General features: G+C 40.8%; 1 protein-coding gene across 2 annotated transcripts in view; it reads right to left on the bottom strand.

The window, feature by feature from the left end:
- The window catches only part of LOC147146032 (uncharacterized), an 87,142-nt gene that overhangs the window by 23,938 nt on the left and 41,733 nt on the right, over window positions 1–21,471 (bottom strand). The gene's annotated exons all lie outside the window — the stretch shown is intronic.

The raw sequence follows: 21,471 nt of genomic DNA, 5'->3' as shown, positions 1-21,471 counted from the left end.
CCTTAAAAAATTACTATTTGTATAACAGTTTTCCCCAGTAATTTTTATAGCCTTTTTTCATATAATAAAAAGAAATGGAAATGATGATGTTGCATTATCATTAACTTTTTTAATGTTAGTCATGAAAGTTACCAAAACCTACAAATATTATTAACATTAATTTTATTTTATGTTAATTATGATTATTGTACTTTTTATTTATTACAATGTACTTCACTTAAAAGAAAAGTACAATAGCACTTTCCTTTAATAAAATGAAATTTTATTCAACTACATTATATCGTCGCTGTCCTGTGAAAATCACTTACCGGTATGTCCATTTTTTAAATTTTTTAAACTTTTAAAATGTTATAGCCGCGTTACAGTCATTGCATTAATGTGAAAATTTTTAAAAATTAAAATTGCACATATATGTTTTTCACAGGACAGCAGCGATATGTTGCAATATTATTATTATTTTGAATTCCTAATATATGGTGTATTTCTGCATAACCTAATAGGATCCACTGCAATTAACATTCCATTGAAACTGTCAGAAAGGGATTTCTTTAACAATATGTTCATTATTTTGGTTGTACTTTGCACCGGCATTTGTAATATTATTACCTCGGCAATATACGGGCCATACAACTCAATAGGAGCGAGCTCATTGACCAAAATGGTAGAAAAATGAACCCGTGAGTCTTTTTGGCGTCAAACATCATAAAAGCTATGACAGAAAAATTACAGCAGCGATCAGTTAAATGGATGGCGAGCCGTCTCCAACGGCAACCGCTTGACTGACAGCCCAGGCTGAAAGGTAAACTATGGAGACCGGCCGTCAAACGGACAAAAGGAGAACATCTTACACCATGTGATCCTCCAAAAGAAGAGAGAAGCGGCGTCAGGAGTGGTTTTCAAAAGCGCTTTTGGCAATAACCGACGCTCTGTAGTGACAACATAAAAACAGAACAAGTTGCAAGGGACATTTTAAAGGCCTACGTGTCAATAGTCAACACTTTGACGCAGCAAAAGAGACACAAATGCAACTGACTACGAAACAAATGTGTTTAAATATCAAAGAGTGATGGTGAACGGGGCACTGATCAGCAAATAATGCGAACCACTACATCGCTTTATGGTCCACAAACTGCTCTGGCATAGAGTACAATTTACGCTAGCCATGGCTAGTTTCTCGAAGCAGGATTTGATTTTAGCAAACCACGCAGCGTAAGGTCTGCTCCTGCCACCACTGATGAACACGTGCAGTGCCGGACAAGTTGGCCTACACAGTGCACATGGCTGAGCTAATGCTGGTAAATGAACTTTATTTCATGAAACACTGACTGTGGATGGTAGGATAAACAATGGCTTCCCAGCCGTGTTGATTGAGTGCTAAGGTGTGAAAGTAATAATCTTGATAACGATCACTACAAGATCATATATTTTACTGTTATGAAAGATTGTTTGATATTCTGCGTGCACCTCAAAACTTTCAACAACTGTCTAGAAAAATGGATAGTCCCCTTCAATGTATGGGGCTCATCTCAAGTCACTTGACACTTTGAAGAAAATCATAAAGTGGGCATTTGTGGTGATAGTAATCCTTCCTCCATGCAGGTGGTTCATCTGTGACACGTCAATCAAGTGACATCATCATCAAAAAAAAACTTTGACAAAAGTTTGGAACATAGTCTTCATGATAACTGGAGGGTCATTGCACTGTATTTCCAAACACCCCAGAAGAGGTTTCTGGACAGTTCAGAATGTATTTATTTATTTGCCTTTACAATGTTTTCCTTAAAATTTTATATTTTTTTCTGGAAGTTCTGGATGTCCTTATATTTGTGACCGCCTATTCCCAGTTAATTCCTATAGAAAAGTCCCACTTGGAATATTTCCAGACACCCAAAAAAGGCATTCTGGACCTTTTCCAGAAATATACTGCCTTAAATGTACACAATATTCACCCTTACGCAGGATGACGGTGAGAAAAAGCTGCCCCAATAAGGCGATGATGACACAAGACCCTGCGAGCGGCAGGGGGCCCGTCCAGTGAGCGATGGACGCTGTGGGCGAGACATGAATCATGTGTCTGGGAATTATGTCGGCCACATTTAATATAGCCGTGGTGTATTCCTGTCGGGTCGCGTGAGGGGCCTGTGGGCGAGGCGCAAAACAAGTGCGTAATGGGCTCGCAATTGAATCAGGTGTCTGCTCCTCTTAAGGAAATTAAGTTGCTGCTGGAGCTCCGCCACTTAATGAGAGGCGGCCTCGCCGACAGTGACGAATGACGACTGACACGGGCGGCCGAGGCCATATCTGCATTTGTGCCCGGGATGATTTTTCATCTCGGAGACCCCTCGAACATACTCCTCCTCTCGCCCAGTTCCTCTCACACCCACTTTGTCTCGCCTCCCGCTCACTTCTCCACTGTCACCGGGGGACGCATTTGTGCCCCGTGTGGTGCCGGCCATTTATGTGCACATATATTCCCGGAGAATGATGACAGCTAATAAAGAGGGGCATCTTCTTTCCATGTGTTTCCACTCTTGACGGTGGCGATTATGTGATGTTGATGGATGCTTATGCTCTATTGTCGCAGGAAGGCATGAACAGCAGGGTCCCTCCGGTCCAGGATACACCATAAAGTTACATTTTATTATTGACTTTATGGTGTATTTTGTATAGCTAACACAGCAAAGGTTGCCTTGTATCTACATTTAACATTGCCAAATTTAGACAAACTTGGATAGCGTAGCATAATTTAGCTCATCTTATTGTAGGTGGACGGATTGATAGATCAACACAATTGGGGTATGTGGAGGAAATTAACACCGAAAGCTGCTTTGTATTTACATTTAATAGTGCCAAATTTAGACAAACTGGGATAGCATTGCATAATTTAGCTTAGCTTATTGCAGATAGATGGACTGATGGATCAACATATTTGACATGTTAATACAAGCAAGGAATAAACACCAAAAGCTGAACGGTATCTATATTGACAACTGCCAGTTTTAGACAGAAACTGCAATTAAAGATAGCATAGCCTAGTTTAGCATAGCATCGTTTCGCATATCTTAGTTTCGCATCGATAGGTAGATTTTGTCGTTGACTGTTTCATATTAAGAGTGATTAGCCTCTTTTTACAATTGCATGGCAGTCAAGAATGTTAAAAGTGGATTTTTTTTAATTTTCTGCAACGGGTATGCTAAATTATTTTAGCCCCTCTATGACGTCTAGCATTGTAGGTCACCATGAAGCTAGCTGTTGTGATATGAACACGGTTGAATGGATAGATGGATGGATGATGGATGGATGGATGGATAGATAGATGGATAGATGGATAGATGGATAGATAGATAGATAGATAGATAGATAGATAGATAGATAGATAGATAGATAGATAGATAGATAGATAGATAGATAGATAGATAGATAGATAGATAGATAGATAGATAGATAGATGGTGGTGCTGAAGGTTAGCAACAGTCTTGATTGAAATAATAGTTGGATGGATCTCTGAGACAGGTTACATGCTTCCCTTAGTGCTGCTGTTTTGGTTAGCAACAGGACTCAATTGGGAACCATTGTTAAATCATGGATGGGTAGCTAAGGAAGTGTATGGAAGTGTGTGTACTCCTCTGCCTAGTGCAAGTTTTCCGCATCAAAAATGTCCTCAACCTAACACGCGTGTTCCTCTAGTTGGAGAGAGTGTCTGCAAACTCCCCGCCAGTGAACTTTCCCTACTTGTCACATTTCACTCTCCCGCCTTCACGTCTTTGATAGCTTCTGCCTCCCACCCCAAAAAAACTCATCCAATGCACAAGAGAATCCTTAAAGAAGTCCTTCCTGGCAAGTGGACGGTTCCTGCCTACTGCCAAGCAGATCTGCCGGATGAAGCGTGGACGGCTGGAGAGGCTGGATCACAGTGCAGACCATTAAAGATGAAGGACGGGTGGAGGGAGGAAACCGAGGTGGGAGGGCGGGCGATCGTAGCCTCACAAAACCGGGCGGACACTTCCCCCAGTAATGAGCCAGTGCCCGGAATACGGGGTCAATTATTCATAGTCAGTCAGATACGAGGGATGAGGGGCAGAGCGAAGACTACTGATGCCTACACACGTGCACACACAGTGCCTGCAACTGCACAGCTTTAAAAGGCATACGTGAGTGACCACCAACTCAAATGGACGTCCACACAGAGCAGAAATTGCTGCCTCCTGATTCGACAGCCTCAAATTCGCTACACCAGTGCCGCCAACTCCGCGAGTTTAAGGGCTTGAAAAAGTTTGGTTCGGTTGTTGTAATTTTTGTCAAAATTGACAATTTTGAGTCAAAAATGGACCAATACACAAATTTGGTCAATTTGACCCACTTTCTTGCATTGCTTTGTACAAAACAGCCTGTTTTTGGGGGGTTGTTTAGTACAAAACTACCCATTTTTGGGGTTGTATTCTGCAAAAACAACCATAAAAGGTCAAATTGACCCAAGTTGTGGATCGGTACATTTTTTACCCAAAATTGTATTATTTTTAACTCAACTGTTTTTTGATTGTGTGTTCTAATGTTGTTTGTCTGCAGTGGGATTATGGAATTGGGGATAGGCAGTGTTTTAAGGGGGGGAAAAAAATAAGTGCTGGTACTCACTTTATTTGACTGTTGCCAGGTAAATTGGGCGGTGGGCAAGAGCAGATCATTAGGTTCATTAATGAATCAATTCATACAGTATATAGTTGATATTTGACAATACATATTACAGGGTTTGACTTGAGTTCATAAAGGTTTCACCATGGTGACGATTCACCCTTGTAACTGCAATTGCACTTGCCCTTTTTCCATTGAGGAGCACATTCAACCTTCAAGGTTCCAATTACGTTACAATTGTGAAATGTGAAAAATATGGATAAAAACCTCATCTCGCACACTTTTCGTCATCACGTGTGAAGAAACAAAAACAAAACAAAAACCTGCGAGTGGCACAAGTTTCAGTACCCTCCCACCAAAAAAAAAAAAAAAAACTATATAAAAAAAAAAGAACAACAGCATCTTTTTGCTATCATGTGTGGATGAAGGCGCTTATCAGAGCTATTCCTGGTTGCTGCAGAGATTTTGTTGGGAATTTTGCCGAGCTGTCACAGTTATCTCCCGGAGATATTGTTTGAACTGGGAGTGTAAGCGCTGCTGAAAACGGCAGAGCTGGCATATTTACACCCCCGGTTTGCACAGGAAGGAGGGGAGAGGAGGGAAGGTAGATTGGTGGGGGGCTTCTGTCACCTGCTTGACGGAATCATCTCACCACAATGTTTCACCCCCCGCCTCATTAGGCAGACCGGGGACACGTTTAACAGGGGGCGTTTATTTTGTCAAGACGACGGCGAGGCCCTGGGTGAACAACAAGGAAGGCAGAAGGAGCAAGCGTCCTTCGGGAGAGTTCATAAAAACGTGACATTTACATGTCAGTGGATTGGAGACAATCCACGTAGCCCTCACCACTTTTCGAGTGGACTAAACCCACAAGGTGGGGGTCAGCAACTGAGTGAATGGTCGTGGGGGGGCTATTACACAACTGTTCCAATTACAAAGTCCAAAGACACTAGCATTCTTCGGAAAGACGTTCTTGAGTAAGTTCTTAGAGCATACTTGCCCAGTACATGAGACCGTACTGTGTGGTCTTGATATGGAGAAAGGGGCAAAAAGTATGAGAATGAAAAAAAGGAAAAAGGAGAAAGAGGAGCAAGAAGAGAAAGAAGAGGAAGATGATGAAGAAGAGGAAGAAGAAGAAGGATGAGAAAGAGAAGAGGAGGAAGAAGAAGAGCAAAAGCAAAAAATACACTAGAAGTAAGAGTTATAGAAATACATGACTATAACTATCACAACAACAATATTAATAAAAATAATAATAACAACAACATTAATAATAATAATAATAATAATAAAAGGAGTTATTTGTCTATGTGTGCCCTGCGATTGGCTGGCAACCAGTTCATGGTGTACCCCGCCAACTGCCCAAAGACAGCTGGGTTAGGCTTCAGCATGCCGTGACCCTGGTGAGGATAAGTGGTTCAGATAATGGATGGATGGATGGACCACTACCAGTAATAATTCTACTATTAATAATAAAAATAAGAATAAACCTTTTGTACTTGACAATGGGAATTGTATACAAATCTTAAAAGCAAAATAATAATATTAATAATAAGAAAAATAATGATGAATAGTAATAACGTCTTCTTTTTATTTCTTGTATGTGTAGGTCACATCCTGAAGCTACCGGGTTACATTCTGAGATACGGCGGGAGGGTGAAACAAGTATTTTGTACTGGCTGCTTAGTGTACTGCCCTATGCAATTTTAAAAAAAAGTAGTGTGTGGGGGACAATCTGATCCTCACCCATTTATTCAATACGACCCAAAGTAAAAAAAAAGGGAGAGGTTACTTGCACTTTTATATGAAGAAATAACTTGGGGAAAGAGTGCAGGTTGCATTGCTTTGCCTCCCGCGCGTAATTGTGTAAATATGTCAGGCAAACAGAGACGATCTCCCTCTCTCACGTTTTTCATCTCCAGTTCTCAGGAGCGTGCCGCTAGCTTTGTGTTAGCACCCCACCCCCCTACCCCCTTCCCTCTATTCACCAGGTTTTGTTTGGGTTTTAATCAAGTGCAATTGCATCTCCATCAACTCACTCGCACTTTCACGTCTGGCTAGATTAAGACGAGGAGCCTCTTGTGAGGCCTCCTCCCCTCCCATGAAGGAAGTGGAGGGCCTCTCCCCGTAATTGGAGGGTAAATAGCAAACTAAACGTCAGAGTGCTGCTTTTGAGGTGAGTGCAAAGAAAGAGGACGGATGCAAAAGGGGAAATTAATGCCTCTTTAAACTGTGTTTATCACACTTTTTTACACTGCAAGTTCTTTGAACTTTTAAAAATTAAAAAAAAAAAACCATATGTTTGCTATGCCTATTATTTACCATTGAAATAAATTGAAATATCATTGATCTATTTCAGCCTCCCAAAGAAAACAACAAAAAATGTTTTTAATGAGAAAAATAGAATGCCACAGTATTATATTTAAAATATGTATACTGTATATACATTACTGCCCGAAGACAGCTGGGCTAGGCTCCAGCACGCCTCGCGGCCCTTGTGAGGATAAGCGGTATCGATAATGGATGGATGGATAAAAATAATTGAAGAATTTTGGTCACACTTTTGCCTTCAATGCACATTGTGCTGCTCATTCTGGTGTGTGTGCCTTGGTCATCTATAAAACAGTATAAGACTTTCTTATGGATAGGCAGAGTATAAGACTCTCTCCGCTTGTCAGTAGGGCAGTAATATTAGTAGTTCTTTGCAGAGGATAAAGAATATATGCCTGTTCTGTCAACATATGTTGATGCACAGTTTGTATAGATGTCCGTTGCTTGAAGGGTAACTTTATCAACACATAGATGCTAACAATTAGCATCTATGTGTTGATAGAGTTACCCTTCAAGCTAATTGTTAGCATCTATGCCTTGGAGTTTTCCATTGTATGTTAGCATTAAGTTAGAGGGGGCTATGCTGTTGTTTTAAAAACATTACTCTTAGTTTTATGTTTAGTTTGCCAGCAACCGTCAGCTGAGAGGGGCAATAAACACCTTGAAGGGATCTTTTTTGGAGGATCTGCAAAAAAGTCACTTAAGTCACCACTCACCATGGAAGCATTCACATATGAAGTTCACACTTCAAGTCAAAGCAAAAAATTCCATCAACGGCTCATATCTCACAAAAACACAGCTGCATATCAAATCAATGTCTTGATTGAAATGAATTGATATGGCATTAATCCATTCCCAGCCCCACAAAACTCTGAATGTCACTTATTAAGCCACCCCTGCCACTTAAAGGCTCACATCCATCGCAGAAATACTAAAGTGCATAGGCCACAGTAACCATTTTTTATAAAACCAGTTTATTTCATTCCATTGTCTTGAATCATGGTTTAAGTCTAATAAAACTGTAGTGTCCATGTGATGGGTGTGTGACCGTCAATCACTAGGCCATGCCCCTTCTTTAAGGGGCGTGGCCTAGTGATTGATGTCAGGAGCTGGAGTCGGGTTGGTCGGTTTTATAATGATGAAATCACCCCAACCCCACTAAAAGATACGAACATGGTACAGTCTGGTATATCAAACAACCAACCCCTGGAAGCAGACAAACATATCCAAGCAAACTAAAATTTGTTTCTTTTCGAGTGGTTTTACATACAGGTATACTGTATGATCTGGTCATCCTGCATCATCCTCTGCTATTGACAAACAAAATTTTGACTCTTTCAGGCACACTTTCCCCACAAACTACAAAATGGTGCAACCCTGTTTTTCTCTGTGTACCACTGTTTTACCATGGAGTTCCTCTTGTCTTTTGATGACAATATTTAACATTAGCATAACTTATGTAACTTGCTGTTGTTCAGGACAGAGATTTCTTTACTGCCTCATTCTTGTCAACACATCCTGATAATTGCAGAAACTGCCTCCGATCAGGTATTGTTTTTTTTTCGGGACGGGGACTCTACATTTTAATGTTGATTGGACTTGCATTTGGAATTTTGATTTTGTCTTAGATTGAATTTATAAGTTTCACCCTGTTGCTTATTTTAAATGATGAATAAAATTAATCTTGAATCTGTACTGTAGTACGGCCGTCATATTTACGGGTCGACCGTGGCAGGAACGTAATGAAAGAATCAACGCAATAAAAGTACCATAAAGCTGAGCCATAATGCTATGGGCAATTAAACGGAGGGGCAGCACGAAAACCACTCATCCATATGCATTGGCGAAATCCATAGGAATTGCCCAGTCATCCGCCATGTGTTTGAGGCATCGGCACACAATGGCACTTTTATCATATGCTTATCGGCGGCTCTTGTGGAGCTCGATCTTTTGGCCCCCCTCAATCACGGAGCATATTACTCCTCTGTCAGAGCAAAGCACTTCCTAACGACAGCCGGGCCAGCTGGGACCGAGCAGAGGGCAGGAGGCACATGCATTAACATAATAATCCAAACGCGCTCCCACAGGCCCCGCGGCCAGACAGCATATTAGGCGGAGGAACCCCCCTTGCACACTTCTTAGCCACCCGCCCGTACGACTCCTCGTGGAGGTCATTGGAGAGGCGGAAAAGCGGCTGTGCAGTGACGTGTCAACCTGTGGCAAAGCCCCTCATAATGCAGCCCTTGATGCTGAATTAAGAAGCTCCAAGAAAAAAAAAAAGGATGTATACAGTATATATATATATATATATATATATATATATATATATATATATATATATATATATATATATATATATATATCGTATAATTCGCACCAGCCACAAAATGCATAATAAAGTAGAAAAAACATATATAAGTCGCTTTGGAGTATAAGTTGCATTTTTTTTCAGGAAATGTATTTGATAAAATACAACACCAAAAACAGACATTAAAATTTAAATAACGAACAATTTAAAATAAACATAGAGACAACAACAGGCTGAACGGTATGCTTACGTTACATTACACAACGCCCCCGCTCCACCACCCGGAAGCCAAGTTGCCTCCGTCGTGTCACACTGATAAATGTGTCCATATAAATCAAAACAATAAAATTGTGTGCTTAGTCCACATTTCCACTGAGTTACAATGGTAACATTTAGCTTCAATTCACACATGTAGAATTACAAGAAAGTTAGGACTGTATGTGAATTTGGGGGTATTCACCGGAGCTCCTCATCCAAACAGTCACTCGAATCAAAGAGCATGACCGGACACAGTGATCGGGAACAACGTGGCTTCAGTAGCACTCAAATCCATTCCACAGAGCTCAACAACTTGCGCAATCCCGTCACGAAGACGGTGCACATCTGCCGCTAGCCGCTAATGGCTAACAGACTCCAAAGGTCCCTCGTTAGGACCCCTTAGCTGTCCAACAATATGCCCGACATAAGTTAACGTAAAGAAAGGACCCATTGGCTGCCCGAAAACATGTCTGGTGTAAAACACACAAGTTACACATTAAATCAATGCCTGTATAAATGAAGCACTAATGAGGAATTTACAACAGGTAAGTCAGAAAGACTGGGGGGAACCAAAGTTTAGTTCCGCCTTGGTGCGTTTATTCCGTGTCTCCTCCTGATTCTCTTACCGGAATCAATGGTCTATACTACCCGCTTCAGACAGTGTAAATTGTCTAAATTAATGTGGACAACACAACAAAGTAAGGTAACTTTAAACTCACCAAAACGGTTAAATTAAATAAGTCTTTTATTTATCGCCGACCATGTAGAATGTTTCCAAGTCTCCAAAAGTACTTATGTATTCGGTCGTAATTATCTCTTTGTTGTCTCCGCACCGTACGTGCGTGTAAGACCACAGGCACGGCAAGTAGATGTATTGATAGTCAAATCGTCTTTTTTATCATACTATTTTCATGACTTATTTAACAAAATATTAGGGAAAATTATCCACGCATTTTGATAGCGTTAAGGATTTATCTTTATGTTTCTTTATGTGAAATGATATAAAGGTCTGCCCAGCTCTGCACTACAGGTTATTCTGCCCATTTTAAAGTCAATATGTAATGCAGGTGTGTGTGTGTGTATATATATATATATATATATATATATATATATATATATATATACACACACTATATTTCTATATATGTATAAAATACTGTGAAATAAAAAAAAAACACTGTCAAGAGAAATCATGATATTTTACAAGCGGTGAAAAAATGCTGGGTAACTTTAAAATATAACAACATCCCAACAGTTGACAATGCTAACAGACAGCAAAATTGCTATCATGCTAACAGCTGCTATGCTAACATACGGCAAGGCACTGCATCTCCACAGCATTGCAACAACAAGACAAGCCAGCGGACTGACTGGTATTCCTGAGTGTAGGAAGCATCTCCTCGCCTCACACATCAGCTTTGAGGACAAGAGGGAACAAGGCGTTGGGGGTGGGGTCTTTCAGGGGTCCTTCTTCCCTGTGGCATTAACTGAGGTCTGTGATCTTTTGCACTGCCAGTCCCGTGGTGCCTCGCTCGGCCTGCTAAATCTCATGAGATGCTTGGTGTTGTTGTTATAATAAGCAAAAATGCATTTAAAAATAAAGCCGTGCAGCTATGACACTGTGCCCATGCCCGGAGACACGACAACAAAAAGCACAACGTAGCAGCGACAACACAACAAGAAACTGTCAAAGAAACTATCTTCTGATAACTCCGGGAGAATTGTTTCATGCTAACATGCTAACAGTTTGGAGGCTAACATAAGGCACTGTAGCAACCTGAATGCAGATATCGTTTCGGCAGATTGATACAGGTTGATTTTACATATTGCCATGCAGTTGGGTAGTATTTCAAATTAGAATAGATAAAATGATAACAGTTGGTATACTAACACAGCAAAACTGAAAATCAGAGATGGTCCCAAAAAGCTTTGCTGGGTTGGAGGCACATGCGTTCAAGTGGAGCAATGCATCAGTCAAGGCTCGAGTAGCACAGTGCTACTTAAGACGCTGCGGCTAGCTAGCAACGTGCTTTGGCTGGCTACTTCTGCAGATAAAAACGTTGCAGAGTCGCTCCTTATGCCGCATTCGCATCAAATCCGTTGAGGGCGTTTCTGGCGGCCCGATTCAATTGAAGTCAATGTAGTTTGTGCGGGTGGGCGGGGTTGCGTGCGGGGCAGCGCAGATGATGCGTTTGGAGAGGTGGAACGCGGAGCAAAGCACCGAAAATCCGTCCGTTAAAACTAATTAACGTTAAAAAACTAATTAACTTTTTTCCCTCTTCGCCTCACGGCAGCCAATCAGCATCGGGCATACTACGTCACACACAGCCACACAGCGTACTGGACACTCGCCGGGTTTTATGTGGAGAGCAGGGGCGGAGCCAGAACGTGGCTAATGGGTGGGCCTGGAAAAATCAGGGTGGACCTGAATATTTCTCTCATTGAGCACAATCCTCCTATCCCGACACGTCATATTTTCAAATAAAATTATCAACTGAATAACATGAAGTTCAGACCTTCCTTAGACAACCACAATTATGCCATTCTTAATATTCAATTAAATAAAAAAACACAAATTCAAAAATAATTTAATAATTTAACAAAAACTTTATATTTTTTTTAATGAATCTTATTGGGTGGGCAGTCTGTAAATTTGGGTGGGAGGCCCACCCATGGCTCTGCCCCTGGTGCAGAGCGCAAAATGGAGGAAAAGATTATCGTTGCCGTTTGTGGACATCCCGAGCTATATAACACAGCCAACTACCACCATGAGGACAAGAATAAAAGAGACCAGGCTTGGAGAACTGTGAGTGAGGAGCTTGGTATACCTGGTATGTTTTTACTTTCTTTCGTTTGTTTGTTTACTGTTTAACTTCACCAAGACAGCAATATTGTTTGCATTAGCATCCGCCACTTGATTGCGATGTCGAAAAATGCTGTCGTTGTCTACTACCAAGCGAAGCCCCTCCCCTCTACACTGCGCGGGAATGAGAGGCTGCGGCATTCAGGTTTCAAATTTCCAGCGGTCAAACGCCAGCGAATAAAGTAAAGTGTAACACTCATCCGCAATTGGTGTGAGCGTAGCACAGGTCAGTAATCATCACCAATTGCTAAGCTAATTGCTGACCTGTGTTCTGAAACTGAGCCGTGAATGATTGTTACCTGAGCCCCGAGCAGTTGTGATGTCATTTTCAGTCGACAGAAGTGACAAAATGGCCGCCCCCTGAGATGGCTAAAAACGGGTGGATTTACTCTTAATCCACAAACGCAATATTTATCAGAATGCCTTGTTTCAACTAGTGGGCCTGCTGGGAACATATTCTTGAAAAACATGTGTCTTTAACTTTATCTGGGATTAATCCGTGGCACTTTAAATTGTGTGCTGACTCCCTTTCTTTTGTGTTTCAATTGTGTTGCACATTTTATAGGTCACATTAATAGTGGAAAAAAGTTTTTAAATTAATCTTAATCTTAGCCTGACATTTGAACAGAGGTGTGTAGACTTTCCACTGTGTATGTCAGACGTACAACCTGTGTCAAGCAGCAAAGAGGAGAAGGCCTTAGAGAGTTCATCACAAAGACAGAAAGCGGTCATAATTCTCACTCAAGTACTTTGTAAAAATCACTGTAATGCTGTTTAATTGTGCAGGCTAAAGTAGAAAAAAAATCCTCTTTTTTTTTTCCAAAAGAGCATGGTAATTTTACCCTGTTCAATTATTCAGCACACATTAATAACAGTCTTGGTGCCGGCTGGAGTCGGGGAAATCTCACAGAGGCAGAGAGAATCCCGTCTTTTGGCAACTAAAACATGCCGGGATGCATAGTGTATGGCGGATACGTAACGAAAAACATACGTTGCAATTGATCTTTTTTTTTTGTACCGGCCGGGTAGACGCACACATTAAAAGGGAGGAAAAGGTCACCCGGGGGATGCGATGAAGGGCAGCGTTAACTAAGAACTTAAAGAGACGTCGCGCTCAAAAAGAGCAATGCAGATGAGCATTAGCGTGAACTGTGCACCAGGAAAGGTAATATACATAATTGGAGAATGTGGGGGGAGTGTGACATGAAGCAACACTTCCCCTATTTAATAATTAATACAGCATGGATGCATATCATCCGTCCATTGTGCCGTGACTTCCAAGTGCACTGGTATGTGGGAGATGGACAAACTAGAAGGAGCCTAACTATCTGTTCAAAGCGGGCGATTCAACGCTCAATATTTGTGTGTGGAACTGAACACAAGCTACAGTTAAATGTGGAAGTCTAGAGATGTAGGTGGGGGAGGGGGGGAAGCAGGCCAAAACAACACTGAACACAATTGACATTTTTCTTCTTTTTTTTTTAGACTTGTGCAAATACTGCATGGATTGTAGCCTATGCAGGAATTTCGGAATAAATGTATTGTATGCATGTACCTATGAGTGTTTATATTCTATTATACTTTTATTCATTTGCATTCAATAATTTTTCGAATTATTTCGTTTAACTGTGGAATATATGCTGTACGTACAAATAGGAATGAGCGAGTCCCGACACCAGGTATCAGGCCGATATTTCAATGTATCAAGTACTCATTATGCCTGCCGTTACCAGTCACCGATACCGGCCACTGGTGCGCTCTTGTTGACGTAAATGGCTTGCATGGCTGACCGAATGTTTTTTCTAAGTCAGGGGTCTTCAATCCTGTTCCTCGAGGGCCGCTGTCCGACCTGCATCTATGTCAATCCTCTCAAATGCTCACAAAGATGCAACTTTTGTAAGTATGTATATATGTTTATAAAGTTTATATAAATGCTTAGAGAGCATTAATGGTGTGTTGCTACCAAAATGTTTACATTTATTTGCCAACTCAATTTGGGTGCTATGTTGATTTTATCCATTAGGATATTTCAGGCATATATTTACTTTACACATTTAACTGTTTTCATTGAATTAGAAATACAGAATGTTTTTATTCAGTGCATTAATAAGATGAATGCCTGTTGTAAGATGAATCCTGTTGAATGCTTTACAGGCAACATAGCACTTTTACTTACTCGTAGAGAGCTACCAGTGCACTTGTATGTACAAAGTATCTATATATTGTAATATAATAGTCATTTTCTTTTTTATGGTTGTATTTTATTGTATTTTATCTTGAATTCATTGCATATCTTTTTCTTATTAGAATAGGTATATATATATATTGCGGTATAATGCAAAACTTTTGCAATAAAACGCAGTAGTATTGTATTATAACGCAATTTTAAATATTCTCGTGGTGTCCCCTGACTAAATGCTATTTTGGGTGACACTTAAACAGTTGTAAACAATTCAATCCACTCACGATACTCCCATCTGGTAAGTGGATGTGAATAGGAAATTATCCAGCTAATGAGCTTTAAATAATGTTCATGAATTATGAAACCTCTGCCGTTCGCGTCTCTCCCACGGCATCATGCACGGACTCTTTTTTTTGGGGGGGGGCGGCTGCGGACTGACGTAATGTAAGGACGAAAGTGCTTGTAAAAGGATGAGGACGGACGCAGTCGGAGGATGATTATTTTTTTGGAATGAGGACGGATGGACGACGACGGAAGGGTGCTCAGGTTGCGGACAGATATATATATATATATATATGAGTTATTTTGCCCTTTTTTGTTTCAACTTGGAAATCAGGTCAAGGCAAAAAACACTTATGAGATGTGGAAAAAGTCCCGATTAAACCCAAATGTGCTGACGCCTCCCATGTTTGTTTGTTTACGAGGGGGCAAAGTCAGGAGGTGTTTAAAGCTGATGCTGCTCCTTCAAAGCCGCCGCCGCTGCATCCGACTTCCTGTTGTCGAAGTCCTACAGCAGCCGCCGAAAGAAAGGAGTTAATTAGAAATACAAATTCTCCCAGATTGTTATTAATGGGAAGTGTAGAGTAAGCAAGGCAGATTTTTTTTTTTTTTTTTTTTTTTTGCACCCGGGAGTAAATTCTCAGGTAGCTTTGATGTGCGGCCGGCGGCGGGTTCGCTCGCTGCTGGGACGTTGCCAGCATCAGACATCTGGCTACTTTGTTGTCATTGGCTGACGGAGCTCCCAGGGGAGCACTCTGGTGACACGCCGGGTCCTGGCAGAGGTTGGATGCAGGGAGAGGATTAGAGCTCAGAAAGTCTCAAATCTCTACGGGAGTCCGAGGGGGAGGAGATCACCTGGGAGTTCCTCAGGGCTCTGTGGTGACACCACTGTTTATTCGCCGTACCTCAGAGTGGGATTTGGAGGATCAGTAGACGCAAATGAGCAGTTGCTGTATATGCGGCAGTGATGAGTCTACATTAAAGAGACAAGGAGGGGCACTGCCATACCAGATGCACCATTTGGCACTTTATTTCCCCCCTTTGTTTTAAGGAAAACAAGCTAGCTGTCATCACATGTACTAACAGTATTACTGTAGTTCAAATACGTGAATACCACGCTAATATCAATACATATCCAGCCAGTGAACTGTTTCATCTACTTGCTGGCCAACAAAAACCTTACATGGGATTACCAATGGCCGTCCATTGACTCTGGGAAATCTTGTTTGGCTTGCAAGTTTTAGAGCAGGAGAGGACTCTACGGCGTCGTCTTTCTCCCCACATTAAAAATGTAATCTTGCAAAATAATCTACATTTTTAACAAATGTATGTGTTATCTGATTACATTATCTTTTTTTCTGTAACAGAATACAGTAAAAGAAATAAAAATATAAAATAAATAAACGTATCATGAATACGTAATACAAGCGTGCATAAAGTAACCCTCATGCCCCCATTATGGATTCCTTGATCACAGTCGCACTATTTCGCAGATTTTTTTTTTGTACAGTTTATAAGTCTATCTTGTTATGACTCCTGTTTGTCTTCAGTGCAATTTCACTGTCTTCCACTAGATGGCGTCACGGTTATTAGTTTGAGACTGTAAATTTGAAAGACGAGTGAAAACAGGAATCTCATCCTAGTTTTTGCTGAAGATTATTAAATGTGAAATCTTCTGTTATCCTGCTTTTTATGCCTACATAAAGTAATGATGTAGGTTCATTTTATAATGTACATTTTTAGACGTGATTAATGATGTATATTGTGAGATGATAAGTTAAGTTTGTTAGTTTGGAATAAACGGGATTTGTTTACTGCAAACACAGAAGGATCAGTACACTGGAGAAAACCAACTCGGGATTTGAGCTGAGAACCTCTTATGTATGAGGCTTGACACTCTTCCACTGTACTGCCAAATGTTAGCATGTGCTGTCTTATTTTTTTTTGTCAATTATATATAGTCATATACAGTATATTAGGTTGCTACACTGTCATATTTTTTTACTGACTGGTACACTTTTGCTGTGCCTCAAATTGTGCCGCTTCCATTCGTGTTCCTCGCACTTTTGCCTTGAGCTCTCCCGCACTGTCGCTCAATTTTAAAGCGCGACTTCCACCTCAAAGGCTCGCCTGACATTCCTTCATACAAAACAGTTGTTTAGAGGTCAAAGACAAGAACGCTGCCAAAGCAGCAGCAGCATTGGCGGGAGGGCGTAAAGCAGCCGCGACGTGACAGCGTGAACCTTATTTATGGGATTGATTGAGGTATCCATGTCTTTTTCCGCCCCTTTTTTCCTCTCTCTCCCGGCGTTTCCATTTGTGAATACAAAGCTGCGGTGACCCATAAATATTACATGGTGTGGAGATGCAAAGCAGGAATTAATGACTGGGGCGTGTGCGTGTGTGTGTGTGTGCATGTGAGAGAGAGAGAGAGAGAGAGAGAGAGAGAGCATGGCAAGTCCCCGCGGGATTGTGCTTAGACAGGCGGGCATGGTTAAGGGTGTGGTCACGCACACGCGCGCACACACGCTATAGGGAGGGCACTAACCTGCTTGTCGCTATATGTTGGCTACTTTACTTACTCACCTCTTGAGTCAGGCACTGGAACAGCAGTACAGCTGGATGTGAAGTCATGAAATCAAATAAAATAATATTTCAAAAAACTAAATAAAATAAAATCAGTTGATTGAAAGCAAAATATATGAACACGATGTGATTGTTGCTATTCTTCTGTTTTATATTATGGATTTTTTTCTATCGGTGGATTTTGATGTATATGTGAACATATGGTGGTTTCTCCTAGTCTGTTTTATATGTAAAATGTTTGCAGTGTCAGTTAATTAATGCGATAAATGTATTGTATTATTAGTTTATTTAAAATATATTTGAAAATAGAAAAATGTTGATGGTTAATACTAGTCTTTTTTATACAATACAAATGTTTCCTTTTTTCAAAAATAGAAAACTGTTAATCCCAACGAATGATGATACACAACAATGCATATTAAATACATTTAAAATAATTGTAAGAACAAAAGTATTATTTGAATCTATACTGTATTTCAAGTAAAACATATATACAGAATAAAATGAAATCAAATATAACAATATGACATAATAGAACAGAACAGTAAGTGAATCATAAACAAGACTTGTCATGTAAAAAAATACGGCGCTAAAAATTCCACTAAAAGTTGTGTCATCATTTTGTGTCATCAGTTTGTCAAAGCCCAGCACACAGCACTGAATGTCAATGCTAGCATGCATGCTAATGCTGACACATGAAGCTAGCCCAAAATCAAGTGCTATAACATCATAACATTATCCGCTCTTTATTCATGACCACTCGCACAACTCTGAGCACCAATGTAAGCATTGATGCTAATGCTAACAATATCATACGCCTCATGGCTGGACCGCTAGTATGCCAGCCCATGAAAGCAGGTATTTCGTGGTTGCCACGATGACGACAGATGCTATTTTCCCAATAAGAAGTCAACGTAGTGCCAACATATTTTAATGATGTTTTTCTTAGGCTAAAATTTGCACATTGTGTTGCTTTAATGAAGAAAATGTGACCAATATGTGATGACATCATGATGATAGAACACATGAGCTACTTACAGTAAACATAGCTTAAACAAACAGGTTAAAACAAAGTGCCCTTTTGCTTTCTACTTAGCTAGATGAATGGTTTAAGGAAGGCCCACTTGACACCTGTCACCCACCCAACCATGCACCATTACCTCCTCAAGGGGAGGACACAAGGGGATCGTGTGTGTGTGTGTGTGTGTGTGGGTGTCGTGGGGGGGTGGGGGGCGGCTCTTTCCCAGTGAACCAGCGGAGCGTTTGAACATCATTAGCGTTACAGACCTGCGTCTTCGTGGCCCTGTCCAACCTCTTGAACGGCTGGCTTTGATCACCGCATGTCAACACTGCCGGCTGTATACGGCATACATCAAGATAACGTGACGCTCACATAGTTGGCAAGTACTGTTTGCGTGATCTTAGCGTGGTAAGGCTAATGGTACAGGGAATGAAGATGTGAAAAGTGGAGTTGGTCACGCCAATGCAACTATAACAGTTGATTTTTCGGGACGACCTTGATAAAAAAATGAACGGATCTAGTACATGACGGACTCCACTTAAAATTATTTCTGACTGATTGTTGTTACTTTGGCTGGATATCCTGGTCAACTTCATTCAAAACCATTTATGTAATGTACACTACATGAACAAAGGTATTGAGACAAGTGAACTGTCATGCTTTTTTACGTTATACCCTTTGAATTACAACAAAAATGGTTCTGAAACTTTCATAGAGAGAAAATGGGTTTCGTACAGTTACCTGAGAAACTCAACTTGAAAAATCTTGGCAGTATGTCAGCGTTGTCGTCATGCAAAATCCTATGCAGTAGACCCCCGCATACTTGCGGTTTGGCACTCGCGGATTCACATATTCATTTTTTATTTTCATTTTTTTACATTTTTTAAAATATTTGTTTTTTCCCTATTTTCCCAGGTTTTTTGTGGAAAATGCATTGTAAATATTTATCAGCATTTTTAAAACTTTTTGGTGGTTAAAAATATATATATATTGTCCAATGCATTTAAATGGGCATCAATTATACATGGATTTCGGTATTTGCGGGCTGACCTGGTCCCTATCCCTCCTGAATAGCCGGGGTCCACTGTACACTTATGGCCAAAAGTATTGGGACAAGTAAGGATTCATGTAAGTATTTGGACAAGTGATGAATTACTCCTACAGCAACTAAAATGAACAAAAAATGGATTTGCTTCCACTCTTCTGGGAAGGAAATACTGCGTGCCGTTATTTTTAAGCTGTTTGAGTCATATTGACCCCGCCGGTTGAATTCTAAATCGCACAACCTCAGGGACATATAGTACATGGCTCTGGGTGAATGTAAATAGACAGAAAACTAGCATCGCTTTCGATCGTGTAGGGCTAACGATGCTTCATCATGTTTGAGAGACAATAAACAAACGCGGGTAAGCGTGACGATGAACAGCGGCGACGCTCAGCTGTGCGACACACACACTCGCTTGCAGTGGAAGAAAACTGATCATTATAGCTGATGAGGCGGCGATGACAGCGTGACAGGCGAGAGCTTTTTAATTTGTCGGATCACATCGTGACACGCGCCATCACACGGCGGAGGAAATCTTTTCATTCGTGCAGAAGAAAGGGGGAAAGGAGGTCAATTAGCATCACGCCGCTGACAAGCAATGTATTACTGCACAGGACAGTCAAACTAATGAGGGATGTTCGCCTCGGTCTCAGCCTGACTCCTGCGCGGCATTAATCACTTTGCATGGCACTTGACATGCTTTATGTGCGGGAAGGTGTTACTCCTTCACAAGGCGCCTTTCCCTTCGCCGTAGCGAGTGTCGTCGTACAAGGTCAGGTTCACTCAACGGAAGGTGTTATGACTCGTTTCCCCGCGCCAATAAATGCAGTTGATGACGCGCGCTACAGTGCATGGAAACATTCTGACCTTGTCCAACTGAGTGATTGAGTTTTGCTTGTTACGCAATGACAAATGGTTAAATTCCTCCCAATTTAGCGTTGTGTTTTTTTCTCAACTTTGGTATGGATTGAGCAAAATGTGGATTTTGAAAGACACCTGAAAAAGTCGAAAATGGCCCGAAAATGACAAACTTACAACCAAAATGTCAGACTTCCTATGTCTTTTCTGACATGACTTCTTGAGACTTCTTTATGGGTCTCGTCATGATTTGCCACGTCTACCAAGTTTCATGTTCTGAAATGAAACTGGCTTTTGGGTAGGGAATATATTTGAAGTTTTATGGCAAGTTACGAAAGACGCATTGACGAAAACTAATCCCTCGAAATTGAATGTTGTCCATTTGTCTCGTAAAATTATTGGTACGTAATACTTATATAAGTTGGTAGCAATAGGACAAAATCTCTAAAAGTAGTTCCATAGTGACGGACCACTGAATGTAGTGAAAATGAAACCAAACCAAAATGAAAGACTTGCTCTGTGTTTCCCGCCATAGGTTCTTGAGACGTTTTTGTGCGTCCATACTACTACTACTGTGATTAGACATACCTTACCTGACTTTGGGTGCTGAATTTTCTTAAAAATTCCAGGGGAAGCTATTGACACACATATCCCCTGCCAGCTTTGCTGTCACACTCCACCATTCATGCACTGAGGAAAAACTCAAATCCTTCACGGTTCAGTGTCAACCATCTGTCTAGTATGCGCGGTTCAAACTGGGCAGCAATCAGACAAAATTGTAGGACAGGTAAGTTTTCTAAAGATTCTTGAAGTAAAAAAAATTAAAATAACCCTAAAATGGAGAATTTAAATAATAAATTACCTGCTTCATCCATGTTTTCAGGCAGGGGTTAGGGAGTTTTCAGACTTTTTTTTTTGTGTATCTACTTGTGCTAGCCATGCCTTCTAAATTTTATGTTGCTGAGGTGAAAGTGGACAGGAGAGTTCTTTGAGTTTTACATTTTATGGCAAGTCATCAAACGTCATTGCCAATTTGCCACACACAAAGTTGAAAAGTAAAATGTTCCATAATTTAGTGTCATTCATCTGTTTAGTACACGCGTTCAAAATT

Source organism: Filicampus tigris, chromosome 6 (genome assembly GCF_054856515.1).
Source record: "Filicampus tigris isolate MCC_2025a chromosome 6, RoL_Ftig_1.0, whole genome shotgun sequence".
NCBI classification, from domain to species: Eukaryota; Metazoa; Chordata; class Actinopteri; order Syngnathiformes; family Syngnathidae; genus Filicampus; species Filicampus tigris.
The sequence above is the reverse complement of the archived record's forward strand: the minus strand, read 5'-3'. Positions and strand labels throughout refer to the sequence as shown.